This window comes from Rhyacophila brunnea, unplaced genomic scaffold, assembly GCF_057557595.1.
Source record: "Rhyacophila brunnea isolate RB1 unplaced genomic scaffold, BYU_Rbru_1.0 scaffold_18, whole genome shotgun sequence".
NCBI lineage: Eukaryota > Metazoa > Arthropoda > Insecta > Trichoptera > Rhyacophilidae > Rhyacophila > Rhyacophila brunnea.
In genome coordinates, this window is record NW_028232837.1 from 35,084,111 (window position 1) to 35,094,983 (window position 10,873).

The window sequence follows — 10,873 nt, forward strand, 5'->3', positions numbered from 1 at the left end:
TTGCGTCTGGCTCGATTGTCTACCACGATTGCTAAAATCTATTATCTATGGTTTTTCGGGATCGATCGTGAGCAAATTGAAACCAATCCTATTTCCGTCTGCCACGATTCATGAAGATTCAAGCGAAAATTTCCCAGAACATACGAAAATATCTGAAGCTACCGGTCGCTTGTTAGGTTAGGTGAGGTGACGTCAAATTGCGAGGGAAACTGTTCAGTGTAGCCACCAACATAACGAACAAAAAGTTTTTGGTCAACCTATATTTATAATAATAGCAACACTATGTATATTTTAAACAAATCAAAAGGACGAACGCGATCGAATTGTTGCGTGTAATTGCTTATAGTATAAAGATGTTGGTCACGATGGTCAGCGTGGATCGTTGGATCTGGTTGGATCTGCGCGTCTGCCAATGTAATTAAGCCTTAATAAGTTATCATTACAAGTATTAATAGTTGACCAAGCATGACGTAACGACTAAAAGCTTCGTTTTTTGGCGCTAGCATTCCGCCCGAGAGTTCTGGGTTCAATTCCCGGTGAGGACAATACAAATTTATGTGTTTTTCTAAAAGCCTGGGTGTTTGTGATTGTTCAAAATTACTAACAACCACCTTGTACGAAAAAGCAAGGACATGGTTATTAATAATTCTTAAAAAAAAATAGAACTTATTATTAGAAACATCACAATTATAGCATAAATTCTTACATCCTTGCATTAATTTGCGACTCTTGGACTTCCTTAATAAAAATAAGTGAATAAATAATCTAAATTCACCTCTCGAATAATCTAAATCATAAAAAATGCACTCATAAAATGAAAGTCTTTACAGCTCAAGGAAATTTTATGGGTACGTACCTACACCTGTTTCAACGTCAAACGTATGGATTTATTCATCGGAAAAAAGCTCTGGATAAGTTTGGTTCTGGCTTAGGTACAGTCAAAGAAAGTCAACCATAGACTGCAACACTGTGCCTCATGTAGTGAATCAACAGAATCTAACTAGATACTCTGATAAAAGTATCTGCTTATTTTATTACATATTATAATATAAATACATAATTGTAAATTTATTTTTATAATATTGTCAAATTGAATGATAAACACAAATTAATATTCATTTTTTTTAATTCAGCTCTCAGAGGGCGAAACACTTTGCATAAATATGATTATTTTCTAATAAGGCTGCAAGAATTCATTTTGATGATAACGATCATTATTAATGGAGCAGTTATCAGTAGGTCTCAGGGCACTGGATATATGTTGGCAGTCAATAAGTATAATAGGTAATATATTATGTATTATTATCTAATACTATTATTAACCTACGGATTTTTCCATTTTTGCGAGCGATTGTGTTTTATTTGTCATGTCCGATAGGTACAAAAAAAAATTAAAACACCTAGGATATAGTATACCCACTAGAAAAATCATATTTGAACAAAAATAAGACGCGCGACGGGATTTGAAGCCGTATAACCACTGGTATCGCGCCAACTGTGCATTGACCAATTATATTAGAGCCTCCTATCTAATTGCAACAATTTAAACTAGTGAGTCATATATGAAGTGCTTATCAAATTGCGTTATTATTGACTATTGGTTTTTATGTATTAAATCAAGAAATATTAATTACCTTAATTATTAGGCGACGCCCAGCTCTCCCCAGATATTTAACATTCCATAAATATTGAACATACATAACTTGAAAACACTTATACGGGTTCAAATCCCGTCGAGCATCGTAATTTTTTCAAATATGATTTTCTCTAGTGGGTATAATAATATCTGAGATATTATATGGAATGTTACATTCTCAAAATCTTGTGAATTATTCGTTGAATAAAAAGAAATTGTTCATTATAAATTATATTGTTTTACAATTGTGATTTCAATTGAATTTCATTTTTTTTAACATATTGTAGACATTACAAATTATAAGTTTCAGACGTTCACAACATGACATTTAGAAACAAAGATATATAAATATAACAGTATTACATAAAAAAGAGATATATCAGTAGATAAATTAGATAGGTACAAGGAAGTACACCGGATGAGTTAAGCAGACCCTATTTTAAGAATTTATAAAACAACATCCACCTAAACTCATTCTCACGTAGGTGGAATATATCAACACCTGAAGCAATTTCGTTGAACATAGTTATCGCTCTCCCAATTAATTGGCATTGCCAGTGGCAGGTTGGTTTTGCACCTTGGGAGAATAAACAACTGATGGTCTCTATTTCTAAGATAGTTATCAGGGACACACAGGTCAACACTGCCCAGAATGGCAGAGTTCTCATTTACACCTCGTATAAGCTGAAAAAAATACGTAGCTAAATAAAGATTTCTTCTAAATTGCAGACTGCAGTATGTAAGCATGCCTATGATGCATTCGACATAAATATGTACAGATCAGTTTTTTAGTTACAGATAATTTTATTGTTTACATAATATGTCACTATACCTCTCGGGTTGGTACACAATTAGTTTTTCAAAATGTTATGTTTATTCAGAATTATTCATTATGGCATAATTATAATATGTTGTATTTTGTACATTTGTGATGTTCTAGAATCTAGATTAACGTATGGGACACATTAGAAATAATTAGTATCTAACACAAAAGTCAGCATAACTTTCGGGTATAAAATTATATTTTCAGAGAATGATAATATAATAGTTATGTCGCAATAAGAAGTTGTATATAAAAAACCGTACAATATAGCGAAACATCGGGCGAATATTAAAAGGAAAATCTCCGGTGACCTATCGAGATGGCTTTACATTCTTTACGTTCTCTCCGTTCGTTTATCTTCGACTATTTCCGGACAACTTTAAGCTTCGGACACTTTACAACTGCAACGGCTTGACTGTAAATTTTGCGGATATACACCTACATACCTACGAATATACACACACACACCCACACAGAGCTATTAAAAAGTATCGCATAAAAAGAAACTTAACTCTTCAGAAATTAAATAAAAGTTTAAAAAAACTTTCTGGATGTACTGCAGTGAAATGGTAGCTTTTAAAACGGCATGATTTTAATTTAGAATGTACATAAGTAATACATTCAGTGCATGGAGCTTTGCGATGTTTTCTTCTTTTTTTATTTGATAGTCGGGGAAATAATAATGATTATTAACAGCCTAATATTATAAATTTAGGTTTAAATATCCCCACTATCTGGGGTTACCAGCATTGTGTTAAGCTAGATAATTAACCACGTGCATCGACAGTGGCGTACCTAGTTGGTGGAGCGTTTTTCTTTATAACAGTAGGTTGGGCTTAGATCCCGCGTGTAGCAAATCATATTATTTTTAAATGTATTTATGTTCAATTTTTGTATATTATATAAGAATTATTTGTGGCGCCATTTAAAGAAACTAAAAAAATAGTATAAAATAAGATGAATGTGTTATAATAATTTAATATGATATCGTATATAGTTGTGATTCCAACCCGCGGTTCCGCGAGAAGTGTCATGGCTCCGCGAGAATGAACATCAACTTTATAGTTAAACAGTAAAAAATAACGGGTTAATTTTAACTATTTAGCAAGATATATTTTTAAACAATGATCTATTTTGTAAAAACTTAGTGAGAAGAGTAGATTAATTAATGTTGTGGCAACATTAGATAAATGAATAAAATTTGAGGACTTGAGTGGTCACTCAGTACTAACTGATCGTTGCCATGTACCTATGCTCCTCGCTACTATTCACTGTTCGTTTCGATTCGGAAAAAGATTCAAATAATGTACGCTAACATTACCCATCTATTATAGTTAGTGTAAAGTGCAGAAAAGAAAATAATTTTGGAAAAAGTAATAGTCAATTATTATTCACTGACTTAACTTAAATTTACTGCCAGACATGTCCAGTGCGGGTAGGTGGATCATCCATTATTTACAGCAGATTATAAGTGGACGACCGATGGCAAGTAATACAACTATTGAGAGTAGATTCCGTGGAGAAGACAACATTTTCGTTTGTATATCAAAATTTTAATGAATTGTTGACATGTACGTAGATGTTTGATTATCATAGTCGTGCAAAAGGTGATGACACTGATGACAATACATATAATTTGAGGCACCAGATAGTAAGGAGCAGCTTGCTTGCTTATAGGCTACACTTTGCGTAGATACTCGTATGTAACTGTTTACTGATTTAAACGTCTATTTTGTAATTTACCCCTCTGGATTTAAATCCTACGTATTATCCAGAGATTTAAAAAAATGCCTCAAAGGTTCCGCCAACCTTGAAAATCACTGGTATATATTTATTTAGAGCTTTTCTTGACCACTTCGTATGTATATTTTGAAAATTTTCATGGTTTAATTATTTTGAGAAGTCAATAATTATTACTCGGTATAAAGTTTTTCCATTTTCACCATTTATTCTGTCCTGCGAGAAGCGGAAGTTCGAGAAGGATGGAAAGCTTTGGTCGCTCAAAGAATGATAAAATTACAAAGTGGTCTCGATCCTCAGCCATGAGTGTACGACATTGCTTCTGCAAAAATGCAGAAACACTAGAATTTTAATGCTACATCGCTATTATAAAAAAAACATAAATTTTTCAAGGTAAACGTTAAATGATTGCTTAATATCGAGTCTTTGGCACTGTTTTCGCCAAGATGTACATTGGGTTAGACATCACCTTTAATATGTAGTAGTTTAAAAAATCTAAAAATAATATTAAAACCTTGTAGATACACAATAATCTTGAGTCTTGACCGGTCAAGTCAATAAATATAAAAAAAAAAATCTTTTTTGGGTTTATAAATTATGTTATCAATATTTTTAAATGATTTCAGCGGATTAAATAATATATATTCTGAAAGTTTTCCCGATGAAAAGTTTTCTAAACACAGTGTACTTATGTATTCTGTAAGCCGCTCTCATCGAGTTTTATTTTCAAGGGTACATCCGTATCGATATCGATATGAAACGCTCCAAGCTGAATACGATTCGAATGCTGGTGTAATAAAATAAAGCTCCGTGTCTTATTGCCGGAGCCTCGGGGTGTTTTGTGCAGTTTATTTTGATGCGCAATTAAATCGAACGGGTTTTAAGACACGGAGCGAAATTAGTCGTTGATTTTCTAAACTATTTATCTATGCTGTAGAAAATTTATGAATTTAATTCACCATATTATATTTGATATAAACCAAATAACAATATCAATTAATAAATCACTTTGGTATCAGTTTACGGGAGTGAATCCATGCCAAATATTCAGCCAAGGAATATTATGATGAATGTTTTGCGGAGGTCTCGTTGTGGACGGTGAAGACCGCTGTGATTGAGGATGACCAGGAGGTGTAGATGGAGAGTCATCAGGAGGAGAGATAAGACATCGAGATCTGGTAGTTGCTCCGATGGATGGAGGAGCGAGTTTTATTTTAAGCGTAAACAGTCGGTATAAGAGTAGTTACAAGAGCGTTATGTTACAATACTTATGAAACTGTCCGAGGTCCGAGCTTGGTGGAATAGAATGCTGTGCGGAGCGACTTACACGAAGCTTACTGATCGGACCGATACTAATAGGTATTTAGACTGACTAACTCGCTAATTATATGCATAACCTGCTGGCCTCTGCATTATTGCACTTTGAACGTTTCGATTCCATCGAATAATGTCACGCGTGTAGAGTATGCTGACTGTAGATACGACGATTGTGCGATAGTTTAAATGACTTGCTAATTCTTACACTGTCGAAATAATGCTGACAAGGCCCGAAGTCATTGACCACTACAGATGTAATGAAACTTGGCATACCTACTGTAATACTAAGGCAAGGTACTTTGCGGGGAATGGCACAAAACTGAACACAATCTCGTATCGATGGGTAGGTAATTGACAACCGGCACTATATTTTCAGACAAACACATTTATTTCCATACTAATTAATTACACATTTGATTTATCACATTTATATAATAATTATATAATATACCCGCTTACGGAATTGATTTTTTTACTTATTGCCCGAGAGCTTTCGGCCTGAAACAAACAAGCCTAAGAAAGTTTCATTTTGAATGGAATGCCTGTTCCTTTTCGCAAGAGCGACAGTTAACTGACTTTTTTCAGGTATCTCAAATATTGTTTGGACGCCAATGGCGAAGGGTGGAAGTATGCTGTTAATATCTGACATAAATAGTGTAGGTACACTAAACTTTGTCAGTCATACGTATTTTTTTCATTGAACTTGCAGATAGTTTTTGGAGTTTTGAAAATTCAATTAAACGTTGTATAAACCAAGCCATAATAGATAATAATAGTCAAAAAATATTCCTCTATATATAAAATATTTTATATCTATTACGATTTGGTTTCACGTGAAACTACAACATGAATTTTAAAAAAGCTATCTTACACCATCTGCAATTTATACGCTCAGTTCAATGAAAACAATTATGTATGCCTAACAAAGTAGACACTGTTTTTTTCGGATCTCCACAGCCTACTTCCACTATTATAATTTAATTTTAAAAACTAACAAGCACCATCTGCGATTTGTATTCATCAATGAAAACAAGGACGACTGACAAAGTTTAGTGTACACTATTTATATCGAAACTTAAGAGCCTCTCTCCACACTTCATTACTGCTGAACGCGAACCACAAGGCAGAGCACGCGTCTAGCTAAAAAGGCGGCAATTTAAAATAAATTTAAACCGGCTTCGCTTTGGTTAATCGATTCACATGTATCATCGATTTATTATTACGATGGTAACATTACTTATTAAATAGTTCTCGGCACCACGAGACCATTTTTATGTCAGCTTGATGGAAAGCTGGAGAAAATGTCAGAAATTTAATATAAAAGTAGATTTTTAATATTTTATATCTCTGGAAGTGTTTGTTAATTTATTTAAAAATATGTGCAGCTCAGTTGGCAGATTTTACGAGTGTATATAAATTTTAGTGAGAGAGTTGGTAAAACAATAAATACTTATAAAATAATAGGGTGATGTTCTTGCATTCTTCAAGAATAATAATACATATAAACGATTATTAAATAACAATTATTAACTTTTGCAAGTTGACGACTTAAAATAACATTCATTGATTCGCCGATTTAAGCACTAATCAATTGTACATGTAACCGTTTACAGGAATTTAACGAATCACTCGGAACTCGAGTTACGTCATTTCAGAGCCAAGATAAGCCTCGGGCAATATTTTTCGTGAGACGGAGGTTTAATTATAACGCCGCAATCAGTTCTCGCTAAAAAAGGGTTTCTTCTTTTAATTATTGTAGTAAAAAAACGCAAATAGGACAAAAGAAACTTTCTTTGAATTAAATAATTGTAAAAAAAGTTAATTTACAACAAAAAAACTGACTATCATTAAACCCCTGGACATTTTGGCTAATAAACATTCATTCATCTTGCTTCATTGTAATATGTAGGGTAGGTACTTACTGAGTTTAAAAGGTTTAGTTTATATACGATATAAGTAGATAATAAAATAATAAAATGTGTACCGTTTTAAAAAAAAATCGGTTAGGTACATGTTCAAACACGCGCGTTAACATCATTTTACTCCCTACTTCAATTATAGTTTGTCAATGTATGGCTACGGCCGTATGTTGTAGCTTAAATACTGGGGAATGCCAAAAGAAATGGCGTATTTCAAAAAAACACTACCTTATTTTTAGGTCAATAATTATTATAAAACAATCATTATTCATAGATGTTTATCACACTTGAATGATCAAAGACATAGCTTATAATTAGTATCTTAAGAATTATCTTCAAATTTGTTAATATTGCCCATTTTTTGAATAATAAAATGCCTAATTCTTGTCAAATTTGGGATCACAGAGATTATAAATATAATTTTTTATCGTAAATATTTCACTATAATAATGTCGACATGAATTATACTATTGGTTTTATAAATGCGTTTAAATATTAATAAACGTAAAATATCTTAACACCACTGCACATGCATGTACTGAAATGTGACTTTATTCTAAAACATTAGAGCGAGAGGTGTAAAACAATACAATTTTATGTAATAAAAATACTTTATGCAGTCATCAAATGTTTAAAATAAATATAAAGGATAATAAGGCTTCAAAATTATATAAATAGATTATCTATAACGTTTAAGGAATGTCCAGTATCATGCTTTGAAAATGCAATAAAAGCTCCATTTTGACCTACGCTGAGCATGTCCCCCCTTAAGATACAATAAATCGATTAATAACCTATAGATGTATCAATATAAATCATCTGCCGTTTGAATTTGGTATTAAGTTCAAGTATAAATAATAGGTAATGTAAAAAATGGTATGTATGTATGTAGTGCTTTCACTAAGCGGACAACTTTACTTATCTTGACAGATGGTGTCAGCGATCCTCAACCTTTTCTATGCCCCCCAACCCCAGAAAATATTTTTTTTATATTCACACGGCTTATATTCAAAAACAAAATAAACGATAGATTTAATAGTGAGAAATTTTAATAAAAAATAGTAAACTGTAAAACCAATCCCAATGAATTGTTATCATAACATTCCTTCAATAACTTTATTATTCCTGTACTTAAATGATTTTGTTAAAAATCGGAACTTGCCTTGAGCAATCCCGCAATCTAGCATGCCCGGTAAGAAACCCCCGATCTATTTTTTTTAAACATGTCTAACCCTGTGTATTTTTTTGGAACATGATAAGCATCCAGCCAAAAGTAAATATCGTCACTGTTCTAGCAGAAAACACTAATTCGAAAAAATGACATATTGAGTTAGTACCAAAATGTTTCTTATTTCAAACATTACCGTCTGGAAACCTTCTTAATAAATAAATAGTCTTTATTTTAAAGTCATCATTTTTACGATTACTTAATAAACTCACATGATAGACCATTATTTCAAACATTTTAACAACTTAAAAGTCAAATTACTCAAAACTAGTATTCTCCAGTTAGTGTGTTCTGCCAGAACAGAGACGATATATGCCATCTACCTACTTAAACTAACTTTTAATACTGTATCTGTAATCATGTACCTGTGCTACGTGAGTGACCTACTTACTACAATGATTAGTTTTTTTTTTAAATGGGGCAATTCATTTATTTATGGGGATGAATTTGATTTTTTCTTGTCATTTGTTTTTAAACCGGAGCAAAATAAAAAATAATGTCAATTTATTTACTGTTTAATGAGCCTCATAGATATTCTATTACAATACATTTTTTTTTATTCTACAAACTAATTTTCGAGTCAACGTCCGATACAAGATATCAAACGATCGTCATGACTGACAAGAATATGTATGGATGTAAAAGAAACCTGAAATTTTATACGAGTACCTATATAATAAAGATTAAATAAATATATTTAATGATATTATATTATGTTTGAGGCTTTCACGGTTGTTTTTTATCGTAGTATATTCTTGGGTTTTCACCGTGTCTCCTTCTTCCTTCTTTACTCGACGTTTCGGGCTCGTTGCAGAGGCCATTATCAAGAGATATCTCTTATATAATATATATCTCTTGATAATGGCCTCTGCAACGAGCCCGAAACGTCGAGTAAAGAAGGAAGAAGGAGACACGGTGAAAACCCAAGAATATACTATGATATTATATTGTTTTTCAAATTAGAATTAATTATACCAAGGAAGCTTAATTAATAAGAAACATAGGTAGGTGTCATTACCGATGGAAAACGTCAATATTATCTTATTGAGTACTTATATATTTATTATAAATATAATATGTTTCATATTTTTTCAAAAAAATTAACAGTGTTACTTAATACAATTGTTAAAGTGATGAAAAGTACAATATATATAAGTAGTTTGAACAACACTCAAATATTAGTAATATTATAGAGATCATCATTATATTTTTACGCGTAGTACTTTACTTTCAAAATTATTACCAAGGTGAAAACCACAGTATAATACGACTTATAATGTTAAAGCTTCAGTTTAATTACAAATCGCGTGAAATTAGGTTATCCGGGGTATAAACAACAATATAATGTCAGGAACAGTAAAAACCACATAATACGAAGCAAAATTTTCCTCTATATAGAAATTATAATCTTTCACGTCATTATTACCGCTTTCAAAATATACTAAATTTAATAGTTTGTATATTGTTAGTAAAAAAAGTTCTGATACATTTTAGTAATATGTGTATTCCTATGTACAAATACACATAGGTATGTAAATCATTATACAATGGCAGCATGGGTGTGGCAGAAAGTATTCGCAGTTTATTGCTTGCTAGCATTTAAATAGACATTCTAGTAAACGACACCAATACACCTGAAAATCGCCTATGGTGTCACTGTAGAATGATTATTAGCAACTAAGTACACTGCGAGTGGCCGTGCGATGCGCGCGTGGTGCGACTGGTGCGAGAGGCGTAAAAAGCTCAGTCAGTGGGCAACGCGTGTGCTGTTGTCAATCACCAAGGCCTACCGTAAAACGCTTCCTGTATTGGCTGCCAGGTCTACCTCTCGATCTGCATACACAGGTTCGCGGCATATCCACGACCTTCCTCAAAGGCGAGGAGGCGGATGACGGTGACTTTCATCTTAGGCCAAGGACTACACCAGATTAAGGCACGGTACGGAATGAATTCATTGGTGGGCACTATTTAAAAAAAAAACACTATCGCAGGTATGGCTCTTTGCTAGCTTCTCGCTTACCATGCATATATACTATATCTAAGAGCAATAATATGATATCTATCGCAGCTCTCGTGGGGTAGTGCGTAATGCGCTGGACTTCCACCCGATAGTTCTGGGCTCGATTCCCGGTGAGCAAACAATATTTATGTGTTTTTCTCAAAGCCTGGGTGTTCAATTTTGAGACATTTTTACCAGTAGGTACTGTTCA